The sequence below is a fragment of the Haemorhous mexicanus genome, chromosome 1 (genome assembly GCF_027477595.1).
Source record: "Haemorhous mexicanus isolate bHaeMex1 chromosome 1, bHaeMex1.pri, whole genome shotgun sequence".
Classification (NCBI taxonomy): Eukaryota; Metazoa; Chordata; class Aves; order Passeriformes; family Fringillidae; genus Haemorhous; species Haemorhous mexicanus.
The window spans coordinates 94,819,156-94,833,202 of NC_082341.1; the positions used below are offsets into that span (position 1 = coordinate 94,819,156).

At 38.4% G+C, this 14,047-nt stretch overlaps 1 protein-coding gene across 2 annotated transcripts in view; it reads left to right on the top strand.

The window, feature by feature from the left end:
- MOCOS (molybdenum cofactor sulfurase) overlaps positions 1–14,047 on the top strand; it is a 210,133-nt gene that overhangs the window by 157,231 nt on the left and 38,855 nt on the right. The window lies entirely within an intron of this gene.

Sequence of the window (14,047 nt, forward strand, 5' to 3'; positions counted from 1 at the left end):
GGAATAAAGTTAAATGATCAGTGTAAAGAGTGAGATTCAAGCTCAAGAAATTCTTAAATGCTGTCTTTCTCAGCAGCTTTTTGTAGCCTTTATCCATCAGCTATACCAAGTATCTTTAAGATGAAGCTTCATTAGGCTTTCCTCCCTGCAGCAGAGAGTGACCATAATTGTGTGTATGGCTGTGCACCGTGTGGGCAGTGGGTCACACAGGGGACAGTTGCTCACTTGCTCATCAGCAGAAGGCAGAGAAACCACAGAGCTCTTGTTTTTCTTGCTTCTTCTTTTTTTCCCTTGACTTCCTGAGAGAATAGGATAATGAGGGGAACATGGAGATATGTCTACAAGAATACAGGAAGAGATCCATTTCTCACTAGGGAGAACAGAAGTGAAGCACTTGTTTTGTAGCCGCAAGTGTGGAGTTTTACATTTTTGTAAGGCATTTACCTGATGAACATGGGATGGCCAAATGTAGAGTACTCAATAACTTCTTCACATACATCTTTTTTAGCCAATGCTATCAAATAGCAGCAAATGTTCACCACATTTCATTTCAAAGCAGTCCACATTTTAGGAATTAGTCATTTGTGTAGCCTTCAATATGTGAGACAATGTTCAGAAAAGATTGGAGATATTAACACAATCGAGTTTGTAAAACTCCCCAAAAACTTCAGTGTTGCTTCTATTCTTTGATTAAAATTAAAACCTTTATTCTGATTTCTGATTTTCACAACTTCTTAGTTAAATTGGCTGATCCATGTTTCACTTTTTAAAACTCAATCGTACCCTCAAATTAAAAATTCTTTCATAGTCTTATGAATCCATTGTGCCTGTTTGCTACAGTGTCTGCTCATAAAAAGCTTCTTTATTGATCTGTATCATCTGGATTGTGCTGTTCACCAGATTCTGAAGATTTCCAGCATATGTGGAATGAAGAGCTATAAAATTTTCAAATGCATCCCAGTCTTATCTGCAGTGCCTGTTACACTACTTCATTTAATTAAAATAATGTGCAACTTAATGCCTTTCAGGAATTAACAAGCACTATTCTTTCCAAAGCTACAAAATGTGTGATATATATATATATATAATTAGCTTCTTTATCAAATGAAATTCTTTCATAGACACCTTATAGAAGTTATGGGGAAGAAAAAACCTTTGCTGCTTCTTGTTTATGATTACAAAGAAAATACAGAAAGTAAGCTTCATGAAGCTGACTATGTAATCTCTTCATACCTGCATGAATGTCTAAATTTATATAGGTTTATTCGAATCAAAGGTAAATCCAATACTTTTGTTAATTGTTTGGAAGTGAAATAGTGGCCTCTGCTTTGGTGGTGCCTATGGTCTGCACATTCATGTGGGTTCACAGTGCAGTCTCCACATGCAATCCAGTGGAGTCAACAGAACACTGTTTCAGAAGGCTCTCAGAAAACATTTTGGGGAATTTTTTATGAAGGGAAAATTGGATGGCATTTACTACGAGTGGACACCAGTTAATGACTCAGGTTATCTTTTCACATTAATAGAGAAAGGACCTAATGTCCTTTTCCTTTATGGATGATATCCCATCTATAATTAATAACTTATAACCAGGCGTCAAACCTCTCTGACAGGCAATTGTTATGTGCCCATTGCCTATTGTAGGGCACAGTGTGACTGGACATTAACATTTGGTGGCTTGAAAAGGACCATATGGCCAACTGATTCTAGAGAAAATATTAAGAGGATGCTTTGGAGCAGTTTATTTGGAACACTTGAGATTGGCAAGAAAGACTTCATAAGTAGACACTGTCTTCAGAGGATACCAAGCTTACATTTAAGCCTCAAGATTTGCATAATTGGCACGATATTCAAAACTCTGAACTAAGCCCAAGATATTTTGCATGTGAAAGGCATGTAGTGAAATACATGACATGTAATACCACTGCTGAAAAATGAGAACAGAGAAAAAAAATTATGTCTTTCATCTGTGTAGCAATGGGGAAGAAAGTTATTGTTACCTGCTCATACGATTGAAATCCATTTGTCAGTGTTATCAGCTTAATTACCAGAGCTAACAAGATTGTGCCAGTAAACACAAACACTCTTGAATTACATACATAAGGTCAATTGCACCAAGAGGAAACAGCCACAATCTCAGGTTCATCTTTGAGTAAAACCTTCAATGTTGCTCTGAAGAGCAAATGAAGGCATTTCATTAAAGTGAAAAACAAATAACCACACCATGATTATATTCTCAGAGATGGCAGCAATTTTTACAGCCTCCTGTCCCAATATTGATTATATAGAATATTTGAATGTTAAGGATTGAAGTAACTGTGGAAGTCAGTTGAATTGCTATTGCTTTTTCGTTTAAATGTATCTTTGTGACTGTTGAAGGGTAATACTGTTGTAGAACATTATACTTGGAATACACTTGTGCTGTATGCTATATGTATCATTGGTTTAATTGACAGTTTAATTACTAGTTTAGAGGTTTTTGCTCCAAATGGTAATTAAAACAATTAAATAAGAGGGACTTGTGGACCCCAAACAATAATAGTCACTCAAAAGCTTAGGTTTTAATTTAGATTTTTCATGAAATATTTCTTTTTCTGGGAATTAAACTACTACCATTTTGAAATTTCCATAAACCTCTCGTCTCTGAGCACTAAAACTGCATTAAATTTCCTCCTTTGAGCTGCACCACATACTTTCCATGAAAATTATTTCCTTCAGTAAAGCTGTCTCATAGACTACTATTGGTAGTAATTTGTTCTTGAAATCACTTGGGAGGACACCTGCATCCTTTTCACACAAGATGCCTGTCCTCTGCAGTAGCACCTCTGTCATTTTGTTAAGTGTTTATTTGCACTGCAGCATCAAAAAGCCCCTGTTATGACCAGGAGTTGAATTATGAAGAGTACTTGACAGGTCCAGGACTAAAGATGGCCTTTTTGCCAAATGGCTTCTTCATATATACTTGTCTAGTCAAGAATGGATAATTCCCCAGCATTAGATTTTTTGCTGCTAATGAAGTGTGGACAGATGACAGACTGGTAATTTGGAAAGGTGAGAAAGTGCAGGGGTAGGGATGAAGGACCTCTGCAGGATAGAAGCAGAGGAGTTAACATTAAAGCAGCAAACTGTCAATCTTCTGCCTCCTTGTGAGGCTACCAGAAAAACAGAGGCAATCAGCCCTAGACTTTAAAGAGGGCTTGCGATGTAACAAAAGATGGTGCTACAGAGATATATCTGGTGCTGAGCTCATGCAGTAAACTCTTCACACAGAATCATCAGCTCATTCATTAACAATGAATATTTGCAGCTTTCAGCATATATGAATGTCATGTGTTCTGTCATCCCCAAGTCTTTGCCAGCCTCTTGAACACTGAAAGCAATGACTCAACTTCAGTTTGCATCCTTGTCATCTTTTTTTTTCTCACCAAAAACTTGCATAGGACTCTATGAAGTTTTTTCATAGAGTTTTTTAGTAAAAACTTGCATAGGACTCTATGAAGTCCAACCTGATTTGAATCTCAAAGAGATGGAACAGTCATAAGAGATCAACATAGATTTGAAACAACAATCATACACACAAAAAGGTGGATTTCTTATAAACTGGGTCAAAGTGCAAATGTTGTATGTTCTCTTCACACTTGCAGACATCAAAAAACATCACCATCTCTGCTCTGGGAGATCTTTTATGCTAATATAATTTATGAAATCTTCTCTTTGTTTTGATAGAGAGATGAGGTCTGTAAAATTCTCTTTGTATATTCAGTAGATAATTCCAGAGTTTTATAATCCCTTCACATTTTATTCTATAAAGTCAGTTTGGAAGCCGGAAGAAGGTAAAGAGATGACACAGATGGTCAGATGGAATTTTATCTGAAATATTTGTTGAATTGTATGCACTAGAGAGCTTTTGCCCAGCCACAACTTTCAGTTCAGTGTTATGCCAGTAGTGAAAAATAGCCCTTCCCTTACCAAACTTTTTCTTTTTCCGCACTGATCTTCTGAGACAATATTTTTTTTCTCCTCCTGTGTGTAATAGAGCCAGTAATGGGCTTTAAAAAGTGAGCAAACCATCGTGGCTGTCTTTTGAAAAATGACCATCATTTCACATTTCAGCTGTGGATTACCAGCATACATCCATACTCTGCTTTTTCACACTGCCTCCTTAGCTTAGAGCCTGAACCTAAACAAGTAACTCTCTGTGATAGGCTCACCCACAAAAGTTCCCTTAGTGTACATATATGCTTGCCATGTCCCCTAAAAATCCTGTCAGGAAGGGAATGAGCATCAGTCCATTAGCAGTCTCAGCCTTCTTGCCTACCACTTCACACTTGTGTGTGATAGACAAACTGCTATAACAGGAATAGCTGCCAGAGACAGAGAATGTAAACATTTTGGTTTGCCTAAGGAAGGCTCTTCTGCAGTGTTGCATATGAATGAGTTGTGCCTCTCGAGACTGAGAACCCTGCTCACATATATTACAATCAGTTTTGCCTAGGAGCATACATTAGAATGTCCTTGCTCACCCTCATCAATCCAGATAGAGTGAAGGGAGATCTAGACTTTCAGTTGACTCTCTTCACCCACTTCTCAATTAAAAGGAAAAAAATCAACATTTCTCAAGAGACAACTTCTAGCGTGCATCCCTTCAGTGTAAATCTATAACTACGATGACTGCTCTTATAATGGCATGTGCCCACTGTCTCACTCATTTTCCTCCATCTCAGACAACCTTGAATTAATGTAATGTAATGACTTGATGACCCACTGGGTTTTTCCTTTTCTCCCTTGCTTTCTATCATTCTGAAGTGAAGACCAGGGTCTTCCATCGGAATGTGTGGCCTCAAATCACTTACATCCAACCACTCACTGTGACACCTTCTGTACTCTTGTAGCCTCTTTCTGCTAGCAGTGTGTGTTAGGAGTATAATCTTTAGTTCCAGATCACAGAATATTCTGAGTTGGAAGGGACCTGCAAGAATCATCAAGTCCAACCCTAAGTAAATGGCCCATACAGGGATAAAACCCACAGCCTTGGTATTATTAGCACCTTACTTGAAGAAGGCAAAATCAGAATCAGATTCCCCCAATAAACAAAATTTCATTTTCCTTTTAATCCCATTTTTCCTTCTGTATCCAAAGCATTCTATGTTAGTGAATTTTCTCGTAAGCAGCTTAGCAGATGAGCTAAATTCAACCCTGTCGTTTGAGAGGTAGAGGGAGAAAAATATATCTTAGAATAGCATGGTCATCTTTACTTAAACCTTTCTTATCAGAGGCAATTTGTTCTGGGACTTTATTAAAGCAAGAAACAAATAACCACACCATAATTACACTCTCAGAGATGGCAGCAATTTTTACATTTTACATGCAGTACTATATTCACTACTGCAAAATATTTCCGAGTATTTAACTAAATTTCTCGCACTCAGAATGACTCCATTATTACATATATTGGGCAAAGAAAGAGACACCAGTTTGGGCAGAAAAGCAGAAATAAAGAGGATTTCAGACACCCAAGATGGGGGAAGAGCTGGACATGGAGCATGAAGCAGTGTTATGTGGATGAGGTGTGACGAGGGAAGCAACAGAGCAGCATATGCAGGTAGAACTTCTTCCATCTGCTTGTATTTGGACAGGTCTGCAAGCAAAAGTAACACAGGACAAAGTGGTGTGAGGCAGGATGGGAAATGCACAAAAAAGTAGCTGCTCTAGGTAAATGTCATGGTGATAGCCAGTTCTGGAAGTGCTTTCATACTGTAAATACAGTGCTTTGGTTTCACAACATTCTCTTTTAAAAGCTTCCTTTTCCTTTAGTAATATCTTAAAGAATTGTTCAGCTGGACTTAGATTAGTAACCACGACCTGGCACCAGCCAGGTGAAATGCCCTCCCTCTGCTGCAGGCTTTCAGTGTCACCTTGAGGAATTCAATGCCTTATCTTCCCAATTTACTCTCACCTCACAGGAGTGGAGAGAAAATATGTTAAATACTGTCAAATCTTCAGATATCAAGTGGCGGATGCATTTGTATATACACACAGCTGGTTCAATACATATTCATATCACTGCTTATCATTACCTGATAAAAGGGCCCAGGCAATATCTGAAGTGGGTCGATTTCTCAAAATAATTGCTGTTTGTGTCTTAGACAATATTTTTCACTAGAAGATCATCTCCAGTCCACTGTGCACATGGTGTACACAATTAGAGCAATGGCAACATGTGAATTACGGGAGTGAAAAAAAGAAATGAGCTACAGCATTTCCCATGCACGGGAAGTTGATACCAAATCAATTGGATCAGACTGACCAGAGAGCCTGGTTCTACTTGTCAGTACTTGTCTGGAAATTCATACCATATCCCTGCAGGAGAAAGTGGGCAATGAGGGGGGAAACCTCCTACTACATTTATCCAACTTGAAATAAATCTTCATAGAAAGTTATTAGACAAGACATGTTTGTTGCTCTTCATATTTAGTCTTTTTAGGGTTTTTTCCCCGTCTGTTTCTTTTTACTTCCATGTGAAACAATCATTCGGTTTTGTAAGTGCAGCATTTTTTCATCTGGGCCACAGAAAATGGAAATCCAGCAATTTTTAATTCCAGCTAAGAACGGCTTTGCAGCAATGGTCATATGACTCTGAGCTAGTTACACTAATGCTTTTAGAAGCATAACCACTCATTATATTAATTTTGATGACTCAGGGAAAGAAAATGTTCTCTAACTTGCTTAATGGGATTTTTGGCCATCTTCCCAATAGCTACCTAAAAATTGCTGAGTTGATTACTCACTATTGATTTTAGCTATGGATTTAGCCATTGATTTCAGGAAGCCAGGAATGGCAGATGGATCTGCACAATAGAATACAAACAAGATTATAAGGACAAAAAGATTGTTGTGAAGATTCCTGTTGAACATATACTGATTTCCTTGGTTCCAATTAGTTTCCAATTGTGTTGTGAATGTCTTGGAGCAGGGAGATACCAGCAATGCAGTAAACCACACTGGTGTGTCAATAAATGGCACCTTGTTTCTTCAAACTGGCAAGAAATCATTACAATCTGGATCTTTGCTTTTGTAACATGGCACTGGGTGCTCAAAGACAGCCCATGCAAAAAGGAGCTCACAATATAGGAGGCAGCTTCATTGACCTAGGTCTGAACATAATCATAATAGTTGATCACTGACTGAGCATAAGGAGGTGCTGTACTTCAGAGGCTCAATGTGAGAAATGCAAACCTGGTGAGTAGGTAATGAAGCTCTCTTCTTGCTGAGGTAGTAGTGGCAGAGTACAGGCTGAGTTCTTTCTGTTTTATCTCTTTGCAGGGGGACAAAGACACATGTGAGTTAGTGTGCCTGAAATTGCCTACTATTAAACTGCACATCAGAGCTGATCAAGGTTAGAGAGCCTCATGAAAGACTAGACTGAAGGTGTTGTCTGACACTGTTTCTCTGAAGTGTCCTTGCATGTTGCTAAGGAAACGAAAAGAGATAAAAGAAAGATGCTCATAGTTGTTCAGATGAAAGAATCCAAGATGAATGAGGGAGGCTAAACATTTTCTGTTTGGTAACAGGGCCAAACTGTGGCTCTAAACTACAGATCTTGTCACATGGGAGAAATGTAGAAAAAAAACCACATGGTACCAGGAAAAGAACTGCACTTTTGAGAGCTTCCACTGGATTCCCTTGTCCTTGATCTTGGTAAAAGCAGATCAACTGCCTTTGAATGCATGCAGTGTCTAGTTTCAGTCCACCATCTGATGCCTTTCAAGACAAAAAGAGACTAGCCCCACCTTCTCTGTTACTCTGCTTCCTTGTTTGCATCTTCCTGTCCCCACATCCCTCTTCCTACTACACCACTGTATAGGATCCTGTGACTGTAACTAAAATAATATGGGAATTTGACTCCACAACCTCCCTATGTTCTATTATCCCTGTTTTCAGGGGTTAAATACAGATAGGAGAGGATTTAAGTGCTTTAAAATAAATAGAAAATGGTGGAGAAGATTTTGGCTGTGACATGAATTAAACCTATGTCACTGGACTTTCAGTAGCATGCACTGCACATTTTTATTCCTAGGCATTGTTTCCACTTGTATAAGTCTGCTACATTCCCCTTTATCCCTCTTGATATTAGTTATGTTTTAGTCTTCTGTGTAATTTTCCTCTAGCTTCAACATTTCTGACTAGCAGCAATTTGACTGAAAGCCTTTAGCCTACAAAAATGGTTGGGGATGCTCAATGGGGTGGAGAGATACAGATGTTTTTCTATGACTCACAAGAGGATGCTTTGTTGAAGTCAGTTATGAAGCCACTGAGGGCTTGAGTTCCTTTGCTTTGCTTTCTTCCTGAAATCTATCCTTTTCCTGATATCATTTTAGTGAACCAGCTTTACATTGTCAATGAATGCAGTTTTAACCGGAAGGGAAAAAAACCCAAAAAAACCAGAAGAGAAGATGTCATTGGTTGGAGAGAACTATGGTCATTAAGGCTCCAAATCAAAGAAAGAAAACCAAGACGTTTAGCTTACTCATCAGTCTGTTCCATTTCAAATAGCTGGATTCAAATTCACTTGCATATTGAACAGGAAAGGAAAAAAACAGTTGAAAAAACTGTTAGGCCATCCATTACAAGACTGTGTTTCATTGTTTCATTTTGTTTTTATAGCCACCCTATCCCCAAGAAATCTTCCAGCTTCTGGTTGTCAGAAATGTAAAATTATTGTTACTCCTTTATGCATGAAGAACCTGCAGTTCACTGTGTGTATGGCATCTCCTAAGTTAGAATTCCTGCAGAGTGGCAACCCACATATTTTGAATTATGCTAATATTTCCAGCTTGCTTCTCTCCCATGCAATCTTACCTGCTATTTGACTGTCTTTAAAACTAGCTGAGAAAATTATCATATCGGGTGTAAAGTTCCTGATAAGACAGCATTTATACTGAACAAGTATATTCAGGACACTGAACTTGACAATATTATTACATTTCAATATCTCTGTCTAATACTTCACTGCCTTCTACCAAAGGGATTTTGGTCAAAGTGATGAATGGATGAAGACTAAGAAGAGATATATGTCCTCTCTTTGGTTAATTTAAACCACTGTCAACAACTAGAGAGGCAAAAAGGAGAGGATCAGATTGCTCAATACTGAGAGAATCTGCCCACATAGAAATTATTTCTCTGAGATGGAAAGAAAAAGCCTTTTTTGTAGAAAACAATGCAGTTAAAACAGTTGATGATACTGTAACTCAACTAAAATTCTTCCTTCTCCCCCCTACCCCGCCACTAAATGGTTTGGAAACAAATGCTGGGTTTTTTTTCCTTCTGACCTACTTCTTATTAAATTGTATTTAACAAGATTAAGTATGCATTTGCATCAGCAACAGCGTTTCTTAGTCAAATGCTGGGTGACAGAAAGAGCTAGTTTACTTTCTCTCCAATTCCATGCCATGAATCAGTGAATTAATTTACCACTGGATGCGGAGAACAGCATCTTGAAGCCTGTTTTATAACCAGCCATCAGTGGTGTGCAATGAAATTCTTGTAATGAGCAAATCCATCAGACAGACAAACTGCTCTGATACTTGGGCACTGGCATTGTAGAAAGCAGAATGAGAAGTCCTAATCCCAATTCCTGAAGGACAGTACTTGCCAGTATTGAATTATATTATTTTTTTTCAGAACACTTCACGATGTATTATAAAAAGTTCCTTTATTCATGTGAATAATTCTTGTGATAACTTACACAAATAAGTACTTGCTTGAATAAGAGCTACATAGAATTGCATCCTATCGGAATGACTTCAGCAGGGGTTTCTAAAGCATTCATCATTCTTGGTGAAAGTCTTAGATTTAGTTGATTAGGAATAATGCAAAATTATGTGCTATTTGTAAATCTTTACTCTCCTTTAGCATTTACATACCTACAGCAGGTATCATTCTAAGACTTATTGCAATGGAACCTGATGCCAGAGAAAAACTTACAGCTCTCACTGAGTGCTTCAGAAGCCCTGAAGTGAATTGTTAGCAGAAGTCAGTCATTTAGCAAACACAGAGAAGTCACCAGTGCATTGTGTGGCAGGGAATGGGAAAGCAGACCAGACCAGAATCTCATTTCTTCTCAGAGCTTTCCAGCTGATGAGTATCGCTGGCCAGGGGCTATGTACAAACCACGAACGGGACGGAACTGCCGTGGAACCTGCCTTGAGCTGTTTTATTTTTCAGCATCAGTCTCATTACACGGTTATGACAATGGGAAGATGCCAGCAGCTCACATCCCAGGCGGCAGACCAAGAACTTAATGTTACAACTTACTTTACAACTTTTTCGACCAATCACACAAAGCAAAAGCATATTGACAGTGATTCCATCCAACCACTATAAGCACACGTACCTTTGGTTAAAACAATGCTTGTTTATTTCGAATACAATGCCTGCTTGTAAGCCTTAAAACACAATGCACAGAGCTCCATTATTAAACTTCAAACTTCCTAATATCTTGCTAGACAAACTTTTCTGCAGCTTAGGAAGTTATCCTAGACAAGCGTTAATACACAGACCATTGTTCTACTCGTCCTTGCTTTTCTACTTTTTAAATAATTTTTCTGCTGACCTATCTCATGGCTACTGCTTAGCTCTAATCACAGTTCTGCTGTCTCTGAGGCCTGCCTTTTGCAGCTTTCCCAAAACCCTCTGATTTTGTGGATTCCCACAATGAGTATCAACTGAAAAAGCAGATTTCCAAGAGGGGACTATGTAGAGTAATGCATTAAAATGAAAGCTCTCCACTCCAATATTTTTAAAATTTAAAAAAAATTGTATTTATCAGATAGAGCACCATGAAAAAAAACCCCAAATGTGAGCATTTGATCAATCTGACAACACTAAAGAAAAGTTCATTGATGGAAAAATTAACTGTTTTAAAAAATTGGTTTAGGCAAACTTCCTTTACGTATCTTTATTAAATTTGAAGACCGTGACTTGGAAGTGTGAAAATCACATTTTGCTTGTCAATGTGACATCAGAAGTGTTGGGGTGTGAAGCAGTCTACAGGGCCAGGCCCACAGTAAAGAGCTTCAGAAAAAGTAATGAATGCCAAGGGGCTCTGAGAGACAGAAGGGACTCCAAGATAGCATGATGGCTTGATTACCATGTACTCACTGACTGAAATCAGTAAAATGCTGCAAGATTTCTGCATTTATTTTGCAGTTTAATTGTAGTCTCTAATCTCTTAAAAACCAGGGCACAGTATTTCCAAGCATCAGATCCAGGGAATCACCAAAACTGGCAATCCAAGTACATGAAGCTGTGTACTTACCATTAGTACCATTCATGCTTCTGTGCCTTCATTGATGAACTCATTCCTGGCTCCCAAAAGTCACCCTCTGCTGTTACAGACAGAGCTGCAAGTGACATTCTGTATTTCATAACCCTGAGCTCAATATTCATTATTGCTCTTTATGGCAATTTTATAGATTTGTTTTATTTAAGGAAGCTTTTCTTCATCAAAATAACTGTAACAGATGTTTTATGTTCTATTTGTTTTGCTATGTGATAGCACTGCAGAGAGAGATTAAATTAACTCCCCAAGTAGTGTATTTCTAGGGTGAAAATAAACAAGAAGAAATCAAAGCATATGTCCAAGGGAAAACCAAGCATCTATTCAAGGGACAGATATTTTTGCAGTGCTGACTTTACTGGTTCTTTACATGGTGCCATCGTTTCCACTGAGTATGCATCACATTCCCAAGATCTGTGCACATTATCACATTGGTAATAATGAACTTCAGTTAATATAATAAGCTATTCATAACTTACCTTTTTCCTCCTGAATCACAATTCCCATATTCTTTTAATGATCATGTTTTTATGTCTCAGAAGTCCTGGTCCAGTATACAGATTAATATATCTTACAACTAAAGTATTACTGTAGGTAAGGATTGGATTGCATTTCTAGAGTGAAATTATTCTTCATTAAAGAACAGTAATAATTTATTTGACAAAATTTTTAAAAAATTAAAAATCCTGTTTGCAATTCCTTGAAGATGTGTCATGGAAACTGTATTGCACTACATACGTTTTGATTGACAAGGCTGCCCCAGGAACATTCCTTTTAAAAAGTATGAAAAGTAAAAAGATTCTATTTAAAGGTTTTTGTAGACTGAGTAAATAAGCCCAAATGCTGTATGATTTCAGCAGTGAAGTATGTCATGATTTTTGCCTTGCTTGTCATGATTAACAGAATGACAGATCTGCCCACAAGTCACTAGCACCATGACAAACCATGCTATGGCAGAATGACAACTTTTCTCATCTAAATTAAAAAAGACATCAAGAAAATGTCACTGTTCCCATATTGAAGTCTTCTGACAAAACAAAGCTAACGACGCCACAACAGTCTCTCTCAACAGATGCCTTTTACTAAAACTTCAATTTGAGAAACATGCTTTAAACACAAGATATTCTCCAAGGCATTATTCATCAATAGGGATCTTGGGGCTGATTGTATTCTCTGCTTTCCGAGTCTGTATATATGGAGTTATTTTGATTATGTCTGTGTTGGAGAATCAAACAATTTTGAACTGAACTAGTGGCACAGAACACACTGAAATGTGAACTTGAGAACTTGCATGCTATAGCATTGTAGAATTTTTTTTTGTATACAGCACATTTTTGTGCAGAGATCCTTATGCCCCACACATGAAAAAAAAAGCAGTAACTCTTCACTGCTTTTAGCAGAGCTAAATACTATTTAGATTGAATTATTTCAGCATGGAGTAAGTTCTGACAGAAGGCTTGGGTTTTCTAGCCACTGATATAGTGACTTTAAAGATACTTGGTGCACACAGGTAAACTCAGAGATATCAGAAGATATGTCAAGACAGAAGATAGACTGAATTATACCAGAAAGTGTTTGGTATGTGTACTGGGCCATTGCTCCAAACAGAGGGAATTTATGTTAAAAATAATAAAAGCCAGTAGAGATTTAGCCAGCTACAAAAGCTGGGTCGAACATTTATACTGATACCTCAGACAAAGCATGGGCTCACAGTTAGGGAAGTGGTTAGTGTGAGTTGGTTGACACTCCCTTTCCTGCCCCTTTAGGCTGAGCTGTTGCTGTGTATCCAGCTGAGCCTGAGCTTCCTGCATGAAGGATTCTGTCCCTGGTGCAGTGGAGTCCCCTGAGTCTGCAGCGTGCTTATTGGCACGGCTCTCAGCTCTTCTTTTGTAGAAAAGGAGCAAAAGCACAGAGGTGTTAATGCAAGTTGTACAAGGTTGTTTTGGGTTGTTTTGTGGTAGAGGTGGGGGTCAGATTTCATGCATTTGTCTGTCCTTTCTTGCAGTCCTGACCAGGAATGCTCATCACTTTTCATCAAAGAAATAGCTGGTGGTAGCTCAGCTAATCTTATCAGCTGCTGCTGTTGCTTTTTGAGATCAATATAAAACATTTCCAGGTCCCTGCCATGAGGTTCCATGGTTTCTTAGCTGTATTAAGAGGATCCCTGTAGTCTTTCTTAGGTGTGCTCTGAAACCCTTAAAATTTGTATCCCTTGCAGTGCTGTCCTCCCAGTGCATGCATACATATGTCTCTTTCTGAGGCACAAATGGGCACGTTCTTCTGTTGTCTTTGCACATCATTTTCATTCCTTCCCATAATTTATTCATGCCAGTTTGTCATCAAGTATTGTATTTCTGGCCATTCATTATTCAGTGGATGATAAAGAAATGGTATAATACCAAACAGCACGAGGAAGAAATGAACCAGGGACTTGGTAGATTGGGGGGTTGTATGTACAAGACTCATTGAGGCATTCCAGTTCATTCCTTGTCCTGGCAAGTGTTACTGCTTACTGAGGGGATGATCCTTCCAGCACTTGTGTGCCAAAATCCCATAGATGCCATTGGTTTCTGTAATGAGGACTTGCAGTTTCAGATCCTTGGAGCACAAGGTTTTCTTTAGCTACCTGAAAATGTGCCCCAGGCTTCTCTTCAGAGGCAGCTGCAGGTGGTGGCTCTGTCAAGACACCAAATAACACCTGGCTGCAGG